We start from the raw sequence: 22,770 nt of genomic DNA on the forward strand, positions 1-22,770 counted from the left end.
AGTGCAAAATAAAATATCTGCGAAGCTTAGTTAGGAAAATATGAAGCTTTATTTTTTATATTTTAAAAAGTCCCTACAGGCTTACCTAACCTTTGAATCGTCAGTGCTTTATATGGAAGCTTCTTTGGGGTATACTAAACATCCCCTATCTTAATCTGACAGATCCGATGACATTTCAAAATTTTAAAAAAATTTAACCCACCACATGAGAAATCCGATTTCTATACCATGATAACTAGACACATGTTGGAAGCCTATAAAAGCTTAATCTGACACGCTCGAGCTTATCCCGAAATCCCCTCTTCCTCTCCCCAACTATTGAGAATAATGCCTTGTTCAAACCTACGCGACCACGCGACTACGAAGCGGGAGTGTCAATACAAAACACACATTTGACAAGTTGTCAAATGTGTGTTTTGTATTGATGCCCCCGCTTTGCAGTCGCGTGGTCGCGTAGGTTTGGCCTAAGCCTTAAGCTTATCTTATAATTATGTCAACAATGTGCGAGTGATACACAAAAATTAATGTAATTTTCAGCAGCGGCAACGTTTACAGTATCGCAAAGAGGGAGAAGGAAGATAATTTTAAACGGCTACAGCTACTCCTTCAGTCCGGGCTACAAAGAGGGGCCAAAGATTAGATGGAAATGTTCCACGTACCAGCACAGAGGATGTCGTGCTGTGCTGCACACCTTGAAAGACACCATTTTTAAAGCATTAGAAGATCATACACACCCACCGATCTACGAGGCCGGAGCGGATTCAAATTCAAATTCATAAAACATACAATAGAACAATGTAGACAGTATACATCACGTCGTCTGAACCCATGCTAAGTTGAACTTGTGTTATGGCAATCAGACAACGGATACACACCGAACAGTCTACTGCAGCATATTATTATGCTCACAACACTCTTACATACACACTACATACACTATTAATGTGATTGGACCGCGCTTCATTGGCGAGCCTTCCCCGAAACCTCCGGTAAACTACACCTGTGGGCCAGAACTCCTCCACCTGGAGAGTGGACAAAAATTACAAAGGAACCAAAGTTAACTTTGAGGCGAGAGTACAGACGCTCCACCCTCAAGGTGAAGGTGGTCTTCTCGTGGATGTAGTTTACGACGTCCACGACTTCCATGGAACAGTGCAGGCTCGACACGTAGAGCGGCGTCGCGGCGACCTCGGTGCCGCGGTGATTGCGGACTGTGGGCTTCCCCTTCTTTCTTCTCTCTACTAGTGTGAAGCCCTCCTCATCACACCTTTTGCTGCCAGCATTTGCAGATTGATCGCATGCTGACCTTGTGTTGTACACATACACGAGAATGCACAAAACAAATCCATCAGATCAGCGGGGCTAAAATGGTCGGTTTGGAGAATCTTATTGTGAATCATAATAATATGTATCATTTTTTAGAATCGCAAAATTGACACTCGATTTGCAATTCAGATGTAATAAATTCGTACTAATTTGACATTTGTGAGTTTGACAGTTTTGACAATTCATTTTGTGAATTTATTGAGAGGAATTGCTAAAATATGTGACCATTTTAGCCCCGCAGATCAGTCCGATCGATACATGCATGCTTACGAGTTTCATGCCAGGATGAATAGAAGGCTACATAGAAAAATGTAGAAGAAGAAAGTGGACTACAAAATGCAGTCGGAGGCATATTTTATGATTTATGGATTAATGTTAAACTAACTGGGGTGACATGCCTCGACCTTACGTATGCAAATCATAATTAAGTACAGTAAACTGGAATTATAATAAAATACGTATGGCACTCAGGGACTGCCGCGGTAAAGTTATTGTATAGCAATTGACTGCATTTTGTAGTCCAGTTTCTTCTTGTTTTGTTTTAATACTTTACGAGTATCATTGAATTTTCATCTTGTTTCGGTATTTTCAGCTGATTTTTAATCTAGTTATCCATGCAAGCGGGTTTTTTTATTATTATTTATCGTTTCACTTAATATTAAAACTGCAAGTTATATAGATAATTTAGAATCAGTGTTTAAAATCCTTTATTTTGATACCCCACTCGATATTCTTGGTACACTAATTATTGTAAATTGATCTTATTTTGGTACAAACGCTACTATTCTAGATACTAGTCGAGTACATTATATTGCCAATACGTCGAAAAAATATGCCATACATATTATTAAAATAAAATAAAAATATATACAGATGAACATAGAACCTCTCTTCTTTTATGGAAGCCGGCTAAAAAACAGCTAATAATTCCAATTCCTAACAGAAATTTAATACCTAATAACGGCAGTCATTATTTCAAGCAGAGCCATCGCCGTTGCTGCCTGGGCCCTCTGTACCACCTGCATCGCCAGCCGTTCATAAAAGTCGTGTTCCGTTGAGAGATTTTCATTACTTAGAAAAGCTCCCACCTACTAAGAAGGCTGTTCCAGCGAAGCCTTGTCGGGTCTGCACCAAAAATAAAAAACGAAAGGAGTCATCTTTCGTATGTGCCTCTTGTCCGGAAAAGCCTGCCTTGTGTGTTGTAAACTGTTTCTACACCTACCACACTGATCCTCGTTTTGCATAATTTCATATTAAAATTCTATTGACGTTCTTAGATGTTAATGTTTTTTTATATAATATAGTTATCGATCTCTTTAATTATAAAATAATTTTTTTATCTCATTATGTACTTTGGGCCTTCAAGGTGCCTTATAAATTTTGTGCCTTAAAAGTAGTTTTAAAATAATAAAGTTACTTTTTTTTCATGTCATATCCTATTTGAGATTCCAACGAACCTAAAAACGTCCTTTCCACGAGGCCTAATAATGCAAATACTCATTTAAATTGTAAGAAAGTGCTACGTTGTATTACGTATTTGGCCCCTAGCATTACTATATAGTGCCTACGCAATATTGCGTAGTTCGCATTCAATGTGTTTATCTATCTATACTAATTATATAAAATAAATACCTGTGGCGTGGTGGGGGGGGGGGGGGGGGGGATTATAACGGTGTCTGGCAACATCTGTCACATCAATGTTGTGGATCGCAACAACGCATGTCAGAAGTCAGATTGCGGTCTGCAAACGAAAGTCCAAGAAGAATCCGGTCTATTTGTAGCTCTACATTATTATATATATAATGTAGAGCTACAATTTTTTTGCCATATAAAGTATTTTGCCGGTATTATTTTATTGAAGTGACTAAATAAGTATGTCACCAAGGCAACGTCCATCGCTATCCCGTCGCACAAACAATGGCCAGTCTCGAGTTGTAATAATTTACTACTATTTATTCAACAAATGCACTTATCAATATAAAAAGTAACTAGTAGCCGATTCTCAGAGCCACTGAATTTGCATATAAAATTTGGTTAAAATCAGTAAAGCCGTTTCGGAAGAGTACGCGGCCTAAATTGTGACATGAGCATTTAATATAAAAGAAGATGTCAACAGTGTGTCAAAGGGTGATACACAAAAACTTAATTTAATTTTCAGCAACGGCAACGTTTACAGTATCGCAAAGAGGAAGAAGGAAGATAATTTTAAACGGCTACAGCTACTCGAAATCTTTCTGTCGGACCTACAAAGAGGGGCCAAGGGTTAGGTGGAAATGTTCCACACACCAAAACAGAGGATGTCGTGCTTCACTGCACACCTTGGAAGACACCATTTATAAAGCAATAGAAGATCATACACACCCACCGGTCTACGAGACCGGACCGGATTGATCGCATGCTGACGGCTGACCTGTGCGCACTTGTGTACACACACGGGAATGTACAAAACGAATCCGTCAGATCAGATCAGTCAGATCGATTCATGTATGTGAAAGAGTTCCTATAAAGAAAATAAGAAATAAAGATTTTTATTTATAACTAGCTGTGCCGGCAAACGTTTCTTTGCCATATAAAGTATTTCGCCCATATTATTTTATTGAAGTGACTAAATAAGTATGTCACCATGGCAACGACCATCGCTATCCCGTCGCACAAACAATGGTCGCCGTCAGTCTCGAGTTGTAATAATTTACTATTATTTATTCAACAAATGCACTTATCAATATAAAAAGTACCCAGTAGCCGATTCTCAGACCCACTGAATATGCATATATGTTAAAATCAGTAAAGCCGTTTCGGAGGAGTACGCGGCCTAACATTGTGACACGAGAATTTTATATTATATAAGATGTAAGACAAAGATAGCCTTAACTTACGGCCCGTGAATTTTTGCAACTACTTAAGTTATAAACTGTATTGAAGTAAATTGTTTCTGCGGTTAATATTATAACATGTGGGCCAAGTGTATGTATGTTAAGTGTGACCCACCTTTATTTTATAATTAGACACGTATTGGCCCTTGCCAGCCAAAAGTTTGACGACGGCTCAAGTAAAGTATATAATCGGCCAAGTGTGAGTCGGACTCGCACATGAAGGGTTCCGTAATATCATTATAGAGCAAAATTAGGCCAAAAATTGTGTTGTTTTTTTAATGGGAGCCCTTAATTTTTCATTTTGTTTTAATATTATTATTAAATATTAAGGTACAAAAAATATAACTAAGGACTTTTAAAATTTTAAATTAAAGTATTGCCGTTATTGATATAGAGCAAAAAAGGCCAAAAAAATCACGTTTGTTGTAAGGGAGCACGTTAGATTATTAATTTTGTTTTGTTTTTAGTATTTGTTGTAATAGCGGCAACAGATATACATTATCTGTGAAAATCTATACTATATATATATAGCTATTACCGTTCTTGAGTTACAGCCTGGTCAATGAAGTCTTAGTAATCGGGTCCCGTTTTTACCCTTTGGGTACGGAACCCTAATAAATGACAGGAAAATTAAATTTTGCTCGGTGCTTAATGTAAGAAAAAACATTGTGGAACACAAGAAAAACATGAACAGTGCTACATGATACATCGTTTTTACTCGTCCAAAACACATTTATTCTAAATTTTATGGAAATGCAGCCGTTGCCGGGAAATCTCAATATGAATCAACCCACCAAGGTGGGTCTGATAGACCTCCATCAGACCCAGGACTAAAAGCGTTTTGATATAACATAGGTTTGTTTTCATTACTTTAATATTTTTCTAGAAATTAAAAAATGTGTCTTTGCACTTACTGTAAATTCATGTAATTTCAATATAAACACTACTACGCTAATTTTGGGTAACTTTGACTTGCGGTTTAACTTTGAACAATACATTATTGTATTGTTCAAAGTTAAACCGTGGTTCAAAGATACGCAAAATGACTGTATTTCTTTTAACAATGTCGTTTTAAAACCAATACATTTTTCAGTCGAGTACATGATATCACAACGCGGGAAGAGGTTGCTGAAAGTTAATGGCTATAGATATTACAGCTCATACAACTGTAACGGCAAAGTCCGTTGGCGATGCTGCACCCACGGCCGTCGGGGGTGCACAGCCTATTTATACACGGTAGACGACACCATCGTATTTGCCAAGGACATCCATATTCACCCACCTAACGTACCTACCCTGATATAGAATGAAATATGCAATTAAAGACATTCCTTAACAGAAGTATTTGGAGCTCATACAACTGTAACGGCAAAGTCCGTTGGCGATGCTGCACCCACGGCCGTCGGGGGTGCACAGCCTATTTATACACGGTAGACGACACCATCGTATTTGCCAAGGACATCCATATTCACCCACCTAACGTACCTACCCTGATATAGAATGAAATATGCAATTAAAGACATTCCTTAACAGAAGTTTTTTTTTTTTTTTTTTTTTTTTTTTTTTTTTTTTTTTTTATTATTATTATAAAATTGGGGCCGTCTATAGACTGTTCGTCCATATCCTTTTTTTGTTATTTTATTATTTAGATTTTTCGCACCAAGGATAATTGAAATTGAATTTTAATTAATTGTGGTCCATCACGCCATGGACACTTTTTTTTTTTTTTTTTTTTTTTTTTTTTTTTTTATATATGTGTGTATATGTATATTTAATAGAATAGAGTATAATATGTTATACATATAATAAATAAATATATACATTTATTGTTTTATAAATTGCATAATAATAATATTAATGTTTTGAACGGTGAGGTCCCAGTCGGTGTGGCGGCCAGTAGATCCGACATTTTCCGATTTCCTTAGATTTTATGCTGCTCCACCCTTTGCCTTTAGATGTTGTGACATTGGCTTGGTGGAGAGGGGTCACTCAAGCTGGGTGGAGTTTCTAGGTTGTTAAAAAGACATCGTTCTGTGTCGAATCTACCCGCCAACAGAATAACAGAAGTATTTGGAGCTCATACAACTGTAACGGCAAAGTCCGTTGGCGATGCTGCACCCACGGCCGTCGGGGGTGCACAGCCTATTTATACACGGTAGACGACACCATCGTATTTGCCAAGGACATCCATATTCACCCACCTAACGTACCTACCCTGATATAGAATGAAATATGCAATTAAAGACATTCCTTAACAGAAGTATTTGGAGCTCATACAACTGTAACGGCAAAGTCCGTTGGCGATGCTGCACCCACGGCCGTCGGGGGTGCACAGCCTATTTATACACGGTAGACGACACCATCGTATTTGCCAAGGACATCCATATTCACCCACCTAACGTACCTACCCTGATATAGAATGAAATATGCAATTAAAGACATTCCTTAACAGAAGTATTTGGAACTCAATACTCAATTTATTTAATGTAGTTGTGAATTGTGATATAAATGTAATATATTATTAACATTGTTGTTGTACTCAAGATGTATATTAATATTATTATATGTGAGTATCATTATAATAAAATTTATTACACTACTAAGTAATTTGTTGTACTATAACTTAACTACATCCCTCGATTCTTAGATTGAATTTAGTACATACGGCATACCCCATTAAAACCTTCGCTGCGTTACAACTTATAAGGTTTATACACCCGATGCATGTGCTCGCCCTCCGTGCGGGGTCGCAATATGCTGCACTCACTCTAGTGCGGAGGCTGTAATTTGAGTATTTCTGTTTGTATGACAAAGAAAAATATAGATTTCATTTTACGTCATTATGGGAGACTGATTCAGGCCTGAAAAATTGTATGAGGTCGTTCGGCCCGATATCGCACTGATTGATCATAATTTCGATTCCTTGCGGGTATCAGGTCTATCAGCCTATCATAGGAGATAAGGTCATTCCCTTTTCGCACTGATTTAAATTATTGTTTTATTTACTTCCGATTAGTGATGTGACGTCAATTAGCGGTGACGAAAGTGCGTTACGATAGTGCATTTACGTGTGTTAGTGCTTGTATTTACATGTCATATACATAGATACTACAGTTTACAAACACAGTTTACAGTCATAAAATAATTATTATGCCTAAAACAAATGGGAGATGTCGAAAAATGTTGGAGTTATCAATACTAAAATACGATTCAACTGGAAATTCCAGTGAAAAAATATATTGACTTTTGTAATACTCAACAACCTGAACCAAGTAATGGCGTCAGTCGCTATTTGGAATCCGTTCGAGTACAGGAAAAGTACCAAGTAAGTAGAGGAACAGCAAGTTCGATTATTATTGGTGGTAGAACTAAAATTAATCCTGATTCTCTCCTCGGTAATTTGGAAACCGCTCCTAAGAGATGTAAAGTGCAGAAATCCAATAAAGTAGATGAAAACCCAACATTCATTATTCCACCTACTCCAACACATACAGAAAATCTGCAAAGTGAGTTAGAAACAACCCCTAAAAATAGAAAAGTACAACACTTAAATCAACAGACAGAAGAGTCAACCAAGTTTCGTTGATTACAGAACCCTAAAACGGAACCCAGAGCAAGCATATTTTTGTACATTGGTAGGTTAATAGTTACATAATTTAAGAGAAACATTGTCCTACAAATAGAACAATCCATATTTAAGGACCATCAAATCAATGTTTTTTTTTATTTGATGGTCCTTTCTATCTCTGTTAGCTACCACTTTCAAGGTTTCTTGCAAATAAAATTGTTGTTTGTCTCATCAGAATGACTACTCACAAAAAATTTGCTTGATACTAATTAAAAAAAAAACTTGGTTTACGGAACCCGGACTAATAGGTTTTTTTAATAACAGATGCTCTACGTGTCGTTATCCTGAAGAAGAAACACACTTTCCAAAAAAAAAGCGACAAAAGGAGAATTTGCACGGGATGCTACCAAAAGCTACGTTCTACGCTCATCAGCAAGGAAGCAAATAAAAAAGTAAAAAAAATCATTTCCTACTGCGTAGAATGTAAGAAAGGCTTTTGTCTTAAATGTTTTTATGATGCCCATATGTAATATAAAAAATAAAGGAAAGTATAATATACAGCATATCAATCTTTTGTTTCCCATCACTACAAAGGCTGTGATTTAACCAATCATTCAGTGCGGTACCAGGTCAGACCTCTAATTTATTTTTACATATTATATCTTCTCAGTATAATTAACGGAACCTGAGCGGGGCCAAACTATAATAATAGTTAACTCTTCTACTATGTATAGTTATAGGCAAGTATACAAATTTCGGCGTTTTCACGAAGATAATAGGTTATTATTTCATCAATACCTTACTGGGTTTATGAGCCTTATAGCATAAGTAGAGAGTTTACATATCGGGCATATTGGCCTTCTAACGCACCATATGAAAAAACTACAGTTTTGGTTTCGCAGCGAAGGTGTTAAATTTTTGTTCACAAAAAATGTTGACCTTACTTTAGACGTGGGACAGTGCGTAGATGTTAAATTGCCGCTTTATTTGGTAGCATTAATAGACTGATTTTTCATAAATTAAAATTTATTTCTGCTCTAAAATTTAACATTGGATATAAATAATAAACTAGAAATAGACTAGAAAAGAAGCAGGGACAGGTTTTATTTTTATCAAAAAGATATACGAATTGCACGAATCATCAAACAACTTCTCAACGTAGATGTTAATAATTTATTTTTACATTTTAGTAACTCCTGTCATCAATTTGAAAATCGAGCCTTTGCGACCAAAAGTGGAGAAGACCACTACTCTCAAATTCTTGGGCTTGAGGGTTAAAAATGACATCCAAATCAAATGCGAACCATCGTTGCCGAAGAGCCTTGCTGGAATGTTAAATACAATTGCATCCGATTCTGAAGCAGACAAACCAAGAAAAAAGCGGCGATGCGTAGTGTGTCCCCGTTCTAAAGACAAAAAAGTATTAACCTACTGCAGGTGTTGCGAAAAACCGATGTGCCAGAAACACATGAAAACTATTTGCCTTTCTTGTTTAGAAAAATAAAAATACTGCTTTTATATAAGGTGCATTGGGGCAATATCGTAAAGTTTTTGGAAGAGTGAGTATATTGTGTCATTGTTTCAAGTTTAGAAGACGAATTTGTATATATTGTTACCTATAACTGTAACATTTTAGTTATTATAAACATATTTCCATGTGAATTGTATATTTTTTAGTTCAAAAGTATTTACGGATTCTGATATAACTACCCCTTTAAAATATAACCCTATTTCTACTTTTCATGGGTAATTTCGAATACTCAAGGGGTAATTTCGAATATCAGCCGAAACACGACCTAATGTAATAATACATTTAAGGCACATATTTATTTTTATTCTATTTTACCCCATACAAAAACATTGTGCATACAAGCCATAGAAGACACCAAACTAAGTTTTGTACCGAAAAATTTTCGAAATTACCCCATCGGGGATGCAGATGTCCTCAACATTTGGAGATAAGAAATAAATAGAATAAGAACAATAAAAAAGCCAACGAAAGTGGTAGCTAACAGAGATAGAACTATTAACCTATCAATATACAGAAAATCAGCTGGTTAGGGGTGCGTTTTAGGGTTCCGTAGTCAACTAAGTTTTGTTGATTAGTGAACTAAAACGACTAAAACGGTCCCCAAATAAGCTGTTTTTTTGTATAATGATAGGTTATTATAGTTATATAATTCAAGAGTAACCTTGTCCTACAAATAGAACAATCCATATTTTAGGACCATCAAATCGGAATATTATATTATGTTGCGCACCCCTGCAAAAGACTATGAAAAATTTTTTGGGGAAATTTCGTTAACAAATTTACCCCACTGGGGTTATTTCGAATGTTTATTAAAAATCATAGCTAGAGCAACATAACCTATTCTTAGGAAAGCAAAAAACGTCAAAGCTTCTTTAAAACAAACAAAATATTACGTAACTTACCTAATTTCTGTGTAAAACAATACGGGGTAATTTCGATAATTTCGATAATCCCAAAAAAATCATAAAATTGCACTTGGCGCGAAAAAATGAACTTAGCGCACATACACTGCCGGCTGACAGCTCGAGGGAAAGGAAGTGGGGGAGGTGATTAAATTGGCGTCTCGGTTAATGTAGCCAGAGCTCAAAATTACTTTCTGTTTGGTAATTATTTGCCATTTTCGGAATATCCCCATTTTTTTTTTCTTCCGAAGTTACCCCAATGCACCTTATATAATTTACTCAATAGATTTATTTTTTAACCACTATCAATTATTAGTACAAAATTGTCCGCTGTTTTCATTGGTAACATGAATTGACAGATTTTTTGTGAATCGCAATTTATTTTTATGAGCTATGTAATATTGTTCTAGAAATAGATAGATTAGAAAAGAGGCAGGGACCGGTTATATTTTTATCAACAACATATACTAATTGCACGAATCATCAAACAGCTTCTCGTAGATGTTAAGGGGGCGACCAACCCAAAAAACCTTCTCTCTTCACACTCACGCCCGTCTTTCATATGCCAGGTGAAAAAGGACGACGCGGAATCATCGCCAAGTTAGCGGGCAGTTATAGGTATTCTTTTTTTTTTTAAAGGATATCTATTAAGTTATTAAAAAAATATGTAACATAATCCCTGTCTTATCTATAACTAGATGACGCCCGCAACTCCGTTGCGCTGAAACTCGTTTATCGCGCGGGAACCGGACATTCTTCCGGAACAAAAACTATCCTATGTCCTTTCCCGGTACTCAAAGTATCTCCATGCCAAATTTCAGCAAAATCGGTTCAGCGGTTTGGGCGTGAAGAGGTAACAGACAGACAGACACACTTTCGCATTTATAATATTTGTATGAATAGTATGGACGTAATTATACTAAAAAGTTTCAAGCTTTATTTTAATGTATTACTCGAATACTAGCAGTTTAACGTGTTAATTATAGGTGATTTGGAAGCAACTTCGCAATTTTTTCTATCGAGAAAATTGTAGGTATGCTATCGTATTTTGAGTCCTGAAGTTTGCTGCATCTTGATTTAACTTTCAGTTTTTCATTAATATTGATATAACAGACTATCCTGTAAAGCAATTTGATATAATACGCGTCCTTAATTATTCATTTTAACATTTTAGAAACTTCTGTCATCAATTTGAAGCCTTTGCGACCAAAAGTGGAGAAGACCACTACTCTCAAATTCTTGGGCTTGAGGGTTAAAAATGACATCCAAATCAAATGCGAACCATCGTTGCCGAAGAGCCTTGCTGGAATGTTAAATACAATTGCATCCGATTCTGAAGCAGACAAACCAACAAAACAGCGGCGATGCGTAGTGTGTCCCCGTTCTAAAGACAAAAAAAGTATTAGCCTACTGCAGGTGTTGCAAAAAACCGATGTGCCAGAGACACAATATGAAAACTATTTGCCTTTCTTGTTTAGAAAAATAAAAATACTGCGTTTATATATGTATCTATTTACTCATTAGATTCATTTTTAAACTACTGTCAACTATTAGTCATTTTAATTGCTCAGCTCCAGCTGAAGAAATAAATAGATACCGATAATTGATTAAAAAATTAACCTTATTTACTACAAGATTGTAAAAGTTGAAAACAAGAGGTCGAATTTCGAGCTGTACGGGGGGGCGTCACTTTTGTGAGTCGCAACTCGCATCTACGGTGTACGCTTTGATCAATTTTAAAAGTAGGGGTAGCCCATAAAGTTAATATACCTAGCTAGAGAAACAAAGGCCAGAGCAAGAGAGATGTCACTATCAGTAACACTGCGTGGTAAAAAGAGACGTGTGATACATGACAGCGGCACTCTTTTTTTGACGTCCAGTCGGCACGTGCCGCACGGAGACAATTTAATCTCATAGAAATCATGTTCAATCATGCTTGTGTAAGTGTATACGTACACATATTTTTACACACAGATGAAACCAATTTCGGTTTCGTTTGACAGCTCGAGATTGTTGCTCTATTCCGCTAGGTATATTAACTACATGGGATAGCCAGAGCACCCTACTTGTAAGTAGAAAACATATAAACTTATATTGTGAAATAAATTTGATACAATGTTGACGAGTTCTCTCTCTTTCATTTCAGTTGAATTTGTGGCGTCCAGGCGGGGAAATCGATTATTAAAGCGTAATGAATACACATACTATGCCACGAAACGCACCGGTGGAAAAATCTGTTGGAGGTGTTCTACCAACGCATATATAGGATGCAAAGCTGTTTTATACACAGTAGACGACGAAATAGTTCATGTCAGAGACACCCACAATCATCCTCCCAAGTTAGATGACAAACATTCAAAACGTTGACTATTGAGATATTCGGCTAAGAGTAAATTACTGATGCAGATGGTTGTAAAAACTTTAGGCTACAAGGAACTACTTGTAATTCCTATACGAATCGATTTTTATGAACAAGGGTTGTTTCATTTTAACAATAGCTACTGCTAGAAAAAAACTCTAATTTGTTATACCACAACTACACTTGATCGCAAGAGGTCGAATTTCAAGCTGCACCGAGCCACATGTAATACTGTGACCGAGCGTAACTTTTGAAAGTCCCACGGTATACGCTCTGATAACCCTTAATCGGGCATAGGGAACTATTTTCCCTCCCTCTCAATCTAGTTTTTCCGAATATTTTTGAAATGGCAACCTTTTATGTTTTTTTTTACACAAATAGAATCTAAGATAACAACAACACTTACTAGTAACCCAGCCCTTTCAAGTGTCAAGTGTCAATGTCAGAATCAAGTAAAATATGTCAGTTTAAAAAAAATTGCATATTTCACATGGTAGAGACATAAATCTACAAAGTTTCTTCAAAAAAGATTCTGGTAAGTAGATATTTGATTTGTTATGTACTAAATACTAATCACTATGTAGTGATTAGTATTTAGTACATACATACAGTATAAAACAAAGTTGCTTTTTTCCCCATGTCCCTTTGTTCCCTTTAATCTTTAAAACTACGCAACGGATTATGATGCGGCTTTCTTTAATAGATAGAGTGATTAAAGAGGAAGGTTTATAAGTATAATAACATTAATTAAATAGTGGAGAAATACTGTTATTTTTGGGGTTTCTAATGTGATGTCGTAAATAATTACATTTTTTTCCGCTTACATTGCAAACGCAGGCTGAACCCTACGAGATTTATCGTAATAAATAATAATGTACCAAGTATTGTACACTATGAAAAGGTCTACAGAATACTCCGCGATGGTATATATCTCTTATGGATATCCCACAAAAACATTTTATTGACATTTTCTTTAAATAATGTCTAATTTTCGAATTGCCGTATTGGTCAAAATACCAATACGGCAATAATCCATATTCAATTAAATACTTTAAATACATAATAGATCTTTTTTCGAAGATATTACAGATTCTAAAATTGCGGGACGTAGCTATTGCGGCGGTACCGACCAATGCGGCCCACGGGTATTGATGAATAATAAATATAATTAAAAACCACTGTGAGTAACTTAGGCTATATATTTTATACCCGTGTGAGGCCGGGGCGGGTCGCTAGTTTATTATATTCTGTGCAGCTTTATTATGATTTTCAGTGCAAAAACGTAGTGTTTATGTGGGGTTGATTCATTTGAAATACATATTTGCAAGTGGGAAAATAGATCCCATTGTCCATTAGCAACACCATTTTGCGTCACTTTATACAGGTTGTTCGGGTGAACACCGTTATCCTTAAAACCATCGAATGAGCCCGTCAAAACGAACAACTTTTTCTATGAGAACCATGCTGGGAATTTCAAAAAAATGGTTTTAAGGATAACGGTGTTCACCCGAACAACCTGTAAAAAAATGTTTTTTTTTTGTCAACTTTTTAGATTTGTCAATTATTTAAGTTTATTTTCAATTGTTTTAGATAATTACATAAAACCAATTACAAGAGACTCGGATAAGGAGTTGGTGCGAGGCCTAATCAATAATTACAGAGACACCAAAAGGAGCTCTATAGTATTTAAAAATAAGAAAGGGGGCAATTTTGGTGTTCCACGTGAAATTCGACTCCAAAACGTTGGCGTGCATCTCCCCGAAAAAGGCGCTACCTATAAGAGGTGCCGATTGTGCAGCACAAAAAAAAAAGAAAAACGCACCAATATCTTGTGCTCCACATGCAAAGTGGCATTATGTGCGCAGGGGTGTTTCAAACAGTTTCATTTGTCTGATTAATGTTTTTTTTTAATAAACAACTTTAAAAGATTAATGTTTATTAGATCCTTTATTTATAAATTCAAAAGAAGCAGAGCAACTAACTAGTCTATATATTTATATAGACGTTATCGGGCAAAGGGGAATAATTTCCCACCTTGGTTGGTCATGAACAGGCAAAGGGAAATAATTTCCTACCCGTAAAAACATAATTATTTTCAGTTTCAGTACTTTATCGTATGTACACAGATATGCTAATTGACCTAAGAACATCTTTATGCCATGCAAAACTGTTCTTTTCGTTATGCCCGATTAAGGGATAATTTAAAAGTGGGGCTAGCCAGAGGACGCCACTTGGAAGTAGGAAAACACTAATATTGAGAAGTAAACTGTTTTTTTTTTAAATAAAATAAGGGGGCAAACGAGCAAACGGGTCACCTGATGGAAAGCAACTACCGTCGCCCATGGACACAATCAACATCAGAAGAGCTGCAGGTGCGTTGCCGGAAACTTTACTGTATTAACGTGTTTCCTGTATTAATATGTTCTTTCAATCATTTCAGATGGATTTGTCGTGTCTAATCGGGGAAACCGATTATTAAAACGTAATGAATACACATACTACTCCACGAAGACTAGTGACTCTGGTGGAAAAATCAGATGGAGGTGTTCTACTCACACAAATTATGGATGCAAAGCTGTTGTATATACAGTGGACGACGAAATAGTGTGTGTCAGAAATACCCACAATCATCCGCCCAAGAAACATTTTAAACCGTGGCTAAGCGTAAATTACTGATTGTTGTAAAAACTTAACACCACAAAGAACTACTTGTGTTTCCTTAATGCTGCGGCCGCACATGCGTAGTGCATCGTGCATGAGACGATACCATCTCATAGCACGAAGCTTCGTGACGATAGATGATTAGATTGTTAATAAGGATTGTTTCGTTTTATTAGCAGAGCCTACTACTGAAAAAAAAATCAAATTTACTATACCACAAGATATTCTGATTTACTTTACCACTTGATCGCAAAAGGTCGAATTTCAAGTTATGCCGAACGTTACTTACATAAATTTAAAAGTTGGAGTACGTAAGTAGAAAAACCTAATTTCAATTTATGCCGAACGCTACTTACAAAAATTTAAAAGTTCGAGTATGTAAGTAGAATAAATTATAAGCAAAAAACTTTTTGAAAAAGCTTTTATTTAAATAATCTAAAAACAAGAAAATAAACCCCTTAAAAATTCTAACTATTAAGTTATAACCTCAATATATTATACAATTTGCATGATAATAAAAGCTTGTCGCGTGATTTGTTAATAATAAACTAGTAGGTAAGTGCCAATTTAACTGAGTAAACTGATATTATATATTTTTTTTAAAGTACTTAATTAAATATTGACAGATTGTTATGTCTCGCGACAAGCTTTTATTATAATGCAAATTGTATAATATATTGAGGTTATAACTTAATAGTTAGAATTTTTAAGGGGTTTATTTTCTTGTTTTTAGATTATTTAAATAAAAGCTTTTTTCAAAAAGTTTTTTGCTTATAATTTATTTTTTGTTTTTTAGTTAGAGGTTTAACTAAAAAACAAAAAATAAATTATTTAACAAAACAAACTACAATCAAGCAGACTTAAGAAATCTAGTTAGAACTAGATTTCTTAAGTCTGCTTGATTGTAGTTTGTTTTGTTCTTAACTTAATTTAAATCTTTAAGAAATCGTACTTAATTTTACGACAAAAAAATTAAATAAGTATCACTTTAAAAAAATGACCGGATTCAACCCAGTATTTTCTAATGCCCGGCTGGTTTTGACTTGACATAACAAGACACCACACGACACGTCATGTCACGGCACGTCACGACACGACACAACACGACCCGGCCCGACCCGATCCGACACGACACGACACGACGTGACACGACACAACACGATACGACACAACAGGGCACGACATGACTTTTCAATTCACTCTCAATGAGCCTTTTTGTTTGATACCCATATTGCAGAATATTCCCCTATCTTGGGTGAGCCGCCATATTGGATGTAGAATGACATTACATTCGTTTCCGAGTTACTCTCAATGAGCCCTTTCATTTGATACCCATATTGCAGAAGTGCATTAAAAATAACTATATCCCCCTATCTTGAATGAGACGCCATATTGGATGTAGAATGACATTACATTCGTTTCCGAGTTACTCTCAATGAGCCCTTTCATTTGATACCCATATTGCAGAAGTGCACTAAAAATAACTATATCTTGAATGAGACGCCATATTGGATGTAGAATGACATTACATTCGTTTCCGAGTTACTCTCAATGAGCCCTTTCATTTGATACCCATATTGCAGAAGTGCACTAAAAATAACTATATCCCCCTATCTTGAATGAGACGCCATATTGGATGTAGAATGACATTACATTCGTTTCCGAGTTACTCTCAATGAGCCCTTTCATTTGATACCCATATTGCAGAAGTGCATTAAAAATAACTATATCCCCCTATCTTGAATGAGACGCCATATTGGATGTAGAATGACATTACATTCGTTTCCGAGTTACTCTCAATGAGCCCTTTCATTTGATACCCATATTGCAGAAGTGCTTTAAAAATAACTATACGTGTATCTTGGATGAGCCGCCATATTGGATGTAGTATGACATTACTAGGGTATGTTATTCGAATATTCGAATAGTCGTTTTATTCGAATATTCGACGATTTTATTATTCGAATATTCGCCAAATAATTTTTCGAATAATTCGAATAATAAGAATATTTTTATTTTTCTTTAAAATGCTATTAACACATAAAATTAATATGAACTAAGAACATAATTAAGTTTATTTTAGAAAAATAATATTATTTATGAATATTCTAGATCTTTTATGATATAAAAATCTGTTTTTAGTCTAACAAATTAATATATACGACCATTCATCGTCGCCGTTGACCATGTTTTAGTCGTTAGGATTCAACTTGGACTCAAGGACTTATTGACTACAGAACCCTAATACGGAACCCCGAACCAGCAGATTTTTTGTATGGTGATAGGTTATTTTATTTAATTTAACAGTAGCATTGTCGTTACAGATAGAACAATCCATATTTTAGGACCATCAAATCGAAATATTTAATCCTTTCTATCTCTGTTAGCTACATCTTTCGAGAATTTTCGCGGAGGAAATTGATGTTTTTCTTACACCTATTTTCTAACATACCCATTAAAGAATGTATAAATATTATTGACGAAAATTTTTGCACTTCAAATTTATTTTGAAACCGGTCGTGTAATTTGTTAAAATTTATAATTATTTCTGAATATAGTGGAAAAAGTGCACGAAAAATAGTGTTTTAGTGTTCAACATGAATTTCGGTGCCAGATCTCGGTCTTGGCCGAGAACGGAAACCCCGTCTCGGTCGGTGGCTCCCTAATATCATGTTATTAATGGCATTAGCAAACTTCAAGTTACTAAAGTCACCAGCTCCATGATTATTTCACCCTCCCCAGAGCTTCGTTGCAATTTTTTTCTTTGTTTGGTGTTTGTTTTCTAGCGGGCCTTTTTTATAGTTTCGAGCCACGTTGACACAGGCGAAGCCACCTACGTGAATCAGAATGTGGCTCGAAAATATCAAATAGACGGGTGAGCTGGCTCAGTATTATCCTATCAATTCCTAAGCGGCAGCCGGCTGCCGCATAACAATTGAAAATCTATTGTGTCTGCGATACCCACGATGGAGGTGTTAAGGAACAGATACCATAACGTCGTTAGACTAAGCATAATCACATTAGAAAGTAAAAGGTGTTACGATCGAAAACGGTTTACAATTTACAGCAGTTCCTTTGCCCAGCTGTAACCTTATATTATAAAGTTTTAAAGTGTTTAACAATGAACATTAACTGTTGATAAAAGTAAAAACAAGAATTATTTACTTTATACTATTAACAAAAAGGTTGTACAAAGCTTCGTTTTACTTTTAATCAGAGTTTTCAGCATTTTTCAGAATTTTCCAATTATTCGAATAATATTCGAATTATTCGAAAATTTTTGTAGAATATTCGAATTATTCGAATAGTAAATTTGTCGAATAATAACATTCCCTAGACATTACATTCGTTTTCGAGTTACTTTTAAAAAGCCCGTTCATTTAATATATATATTGTAGAAATGCATAGAAAATAACTGTTTCGCCATCTTGGATGGTCGGCCATATTGCATTTAAAGTGATGTCACATACAATATCATGCATTGTCATCCAAACTAGACGTGCATGCAAAATTTCAGCTCGATCGGTTAAATATATCTACTTCAAAATTGAGTTCCAAAATTTCACCCGAACATACATACTTACATACATACAGAGCAAGTTAAATAAAAGCTTTTAAAAACACTTATAATAATATGGTAAAATAAACAGTATTCTGTATAAAGGAGTTCTCTCTCTCTCTTTTCAGTTGTATTTGTTATGTCGAGGCGGGGAAACCGATTAATAAAGCGTAATGAATACACATACTATGCCACGAAAACTTATAATGCCAGTGGAAAAATTAGATGGAGGTGTTCTACTCATGCATATTTAGGATGCAAAGCCATTTTATATACAATGGACGACGAAATAGTTCATGTCAGAAAAACCCACAATCATCCTCCCAAGTTAGATGACAAGCATTCAAAGCCGTAGTCACGGTTTTGAATGCTTGTCATGATGATGGCGATGAGAGAACTAAAGGCGCTCCCTCACCAGGAGAATTCGCGTGTAATGTAACGTTGCAGAGTCAAGCATTACATCAGTGAGGGAGGAGAACCGAGCGTTACAATGCGCACCTTCTAATGATACATAATAATTTGATATAACTTATGTCACCTATAATAATTTAACATCACACGAGAATGCTCGTCGGTTAGGGAGGTAGTATTGTAATGTAAAGCTCAAAGTTGAATCGATAATGTTATATTACACGCGAATGCTCCTGGTGAGGTAGCACCATAATATAAGTAAATTGTAAAAACTTCATGTCACAAAAAGCTTCTTAATTATATTTCCTGTAGGAATAGATTTTTTTTTTTAATTTTAATAAGAGTTATTTAATTTTAACAATACCTACTACTACAAAAACTTTTGTTTACTACACTAAAACATACACTTGATCGCAAGCTGCACCGAGCGTTACTTTTGTAAGTCCTACGGTAGACGCCCTGATAAAATTGAAAGTTGGGCTTGGGGTAGCCAGGGCACCCCACTTATAATTAAGTAGAATAACAATAATATTGTGAAATAAACTGTATACTGTATTAATAACGAGTTCTCTCTCATTTCAGTTGAATTTGTCGTGTCTAGGCGGGGAAAACGGTTAATAAAACTTAATGAATACAGATACTATGCCGCAAAACATCACTCTGGTGGGAAAGTCAGATGGAGGTGTTCCACTCATGCATATGTAGGATGCAAAGCTATTTTATACACGGTGGATGATGAAATAGTTCATGTCAGAGATACCCACAGTCATCCTCCTAAGTCAGATGCAACCAACTTTTACTAAGTATTAATATTGAATTGTAGTCTGAAGTGTTTGGTTTTAAAACTATCAGCTTGCAAAGAACCACTTATATTTTTTTTACGAATGGATTTTTATGAATTAGTGTTATTTTATTTTAATACATAATAGAATTTAAAGGTAATGTTTTTCTTTAGATGTCACCTGACAGGTTATTTTTAACCGTCTTCCAAAAAGGAAGATGTCATATATTTTTTTTTTGTATTGTATTGTAGTCGTCTGTATATATTTTTTGTATGTTCAACAACAACTTCGCCGTTTGTGGACCGATTTTCATAATTATTTTGTTGTTGTATAGGGTTTAATCCGAATTTGGTACCATGATTACAAAAGTGGTGATCTGATAATGGGATCCATGAGGAATCGAGGGGACTCCTTGAAATTTGTATGTAAACATATAGTGATTTTAATTTTTTCTGAAGTATTCGAGGCAAATGCTACCAAAAAGTAAGATTTTGCACCAGTTTATACCCTGGTTCCGAAAGTACCGAACAGAACTTTTGAATCCTTATAGAATATTATACAGGTTCGGGGATTTTGGCGTTGTTTAAACAACTGAAAGCATAAGCCAAATATATTATATTTATATTACTTATAAATTATTTGCCTGGCATTCTCTATCAGCCAACCTAAGAGGGATAATAAGAAGGTAGAATAGGTGCATTCTAAAATATAATTGTTTTAATCATTAATTGTTAAATGAGCATCAGCGCAAGTTATCAAGATTTCAGACAATGGAAGCAGGAAAACAATGCAGTCTCAGCTATATTCGGCAAATTTAATTTCAAGGTCACAGCTGAGTTATACTGTACATAATAATATGTGGCATTTGAGTTCACGCATGATTAGGTGATGTTTGTTCGTATGTTAAATTATCAGATGTTCCAGATTTCTTCAGTTCCACGGTGAAGTACATCAGGAACCGAACCGGCAAACCTCTGCTACTGCACCAAGGGTACACTTACCATTTGAAGATGGGCTCCACTGCCGGGGTGAAGCGACTGTGGCGATGCTCCCAACACTGTTCAGCCCAATGCCGCGCCACCTTGACCACGCTTTACGACGAGATCATCAAAAGACGCAATACACATAATCATCTACCTAAACTACACTTTTAAATCTTTTTTTTTTGTGTTGTTCATCATCGAAATGTTTTGTTAATCGTAAATGGTTTTCAATAATATTTTAAATGTGAGTTTGGAAGCTCAACAAAGTGGAAATTCCCTGCACGTACTTAACATAATTAACTAGCCTCTTATCTATCATCTGAGGTTTTGGTTTTATTGTCATATTCATGGGACCAATAGATAATAATATTATATTCTGCTTTCTAAAATCCTTAAATTAATATATAATCATTACGGTAATTCTATTAAATTTTATTACCGTATAAAATTTTAGAGTTTTCATACATTTTTATACATTTTTTCTATGAAAATAGTTTTTGTACGGAGAGTGGTAATAAGTGTAACTTACACTTAAAACTTGTGCTTTATATTGCTGCATGTACCCTTTTAAACTAAACGTGGTTTTAATTTTTTTTTTTTTAATATTATAAATGTATCTGAAATTCTCTTGCGTGTTTACTGTTTACACCAAAACAATATCGTTACGATATTAATTTTATTACTTCCTTACTTATTAAAAACTATGTACTTAACATAATTAATATATTAGTACTTAAATTATTATTATTATAAGAAACATGTTATATCCAGTATTTTGTTAAAAATATTCGTCCAAATGAGTCTAGGTGTTTGTAACAATATAACTTTTTAATAATCTTATTGTAAGGAAGATTAATATATTGTTGCTTTAATAAACATATTTTTCAAATACTTGCACAACTTTATTTCTTGTCTCCTAATATGTGTCCTATATCTAGATATTATGCGTTAGTCAACGCTTTTAGTCTGCAGTGGGGTTCTCATATCTTGGGGTTAAAAGACTATTAAAGAATTATATTTATCTTTGATGGTGTTTGAACATTAAAAACAGCAGCTCGGTTGAATTATGCTACGAATGTTCTAGTTAAAGCTCCAACAGATAATCCTCGTTATAAAATTAGACTTATTGGTGTTCGCCAGTAGGGAGCTAATTCTTCGTTAAAGTTCATGATATCTCTCTCGTTATTATAAACTAGTTATTTGACCGAGATTTTCTCGGTATTCGATAAAACACGAATAAAATGACATTTTCCTTTTCACTTTTGTATGGGCAAGAGCCTGAGCGTCACGATTTTCTCCATACAAAAGTGAAAAAAAATTTTGGTCTTTCAGCGCTGCTACTTTCACAGTGAACTCTCTACAAGGAACACGTACACACCCTAAAGTATTATCACTTGTTTTTGTTACACCCTGTATATATATCACGTAACCTAGATTAGCGCACCATCTTTGACTCTTTTCTGATAAGTTAGTAATAATATATATTTTGGTCCGGTTTTAACTGGTATACCTTTAGTTCCAGTATTCACGACGTCATCTCGGGGTGCTCGCATGATCTGTATCGGCGGCTACAAGTTTCTGCGGCAGTGCGAGCTGGGCTGCAAGACGAGGTGGTGGTGCGGCACCCACTACAACCGCGGCTGCAGCGCCGTCATATACACCATCGGAGCTGACATCGTCAAATGCAAGAACGTCCACACGCACCCGCCGAAGCCGATGTTATGAAGAGGATCGAAAAAATGGGCAGACAAAGGAGAGAATGATCGCAATGGTCAATGAATTTCATTATTCTATTTTGCATTTGCCATAAGGCTG

General features: G+C 35.4%; 1 protein-coding gene and 1 long non-coding RNA gene across 5 annotated transcripts in view; both read left to right on the forward strand.

Moving 5' to 3' along the window:
• LOC121725403 (protein tramtrack, beta isoform-like) overlaps positions 1–22,770 on the forward strand; it is a 554,986-nt gene that overhangs the window by 505,312 nt on the left and 26,904 nt on the right. The gene's annotated exons all lie outside the window — the stretch shown is intronic.
• LOC121725430 lies at positions 13,049–14,491 on the forward strand. The gene is made up of 2 exons (XR_006035386.1): positions 13,049–13,094; positions 14,220–14,491. It is a non-coding gene; the product is annotated as an uncharacterized LOC121725430 (long non-coding RNA).

Source organism: Aricia agestis, chromosome 3 (assembly GCF_905147365.1).
Source record: "Aricia agestis chromosome 3, ilAriAges1.1, whole genome shotgun sequence".
NCBI lineage: Eukaryota > Metazoa > Arthropoda > Insecta > Lepidoptera > Lycaenidae > Aricia > Aricia agestis.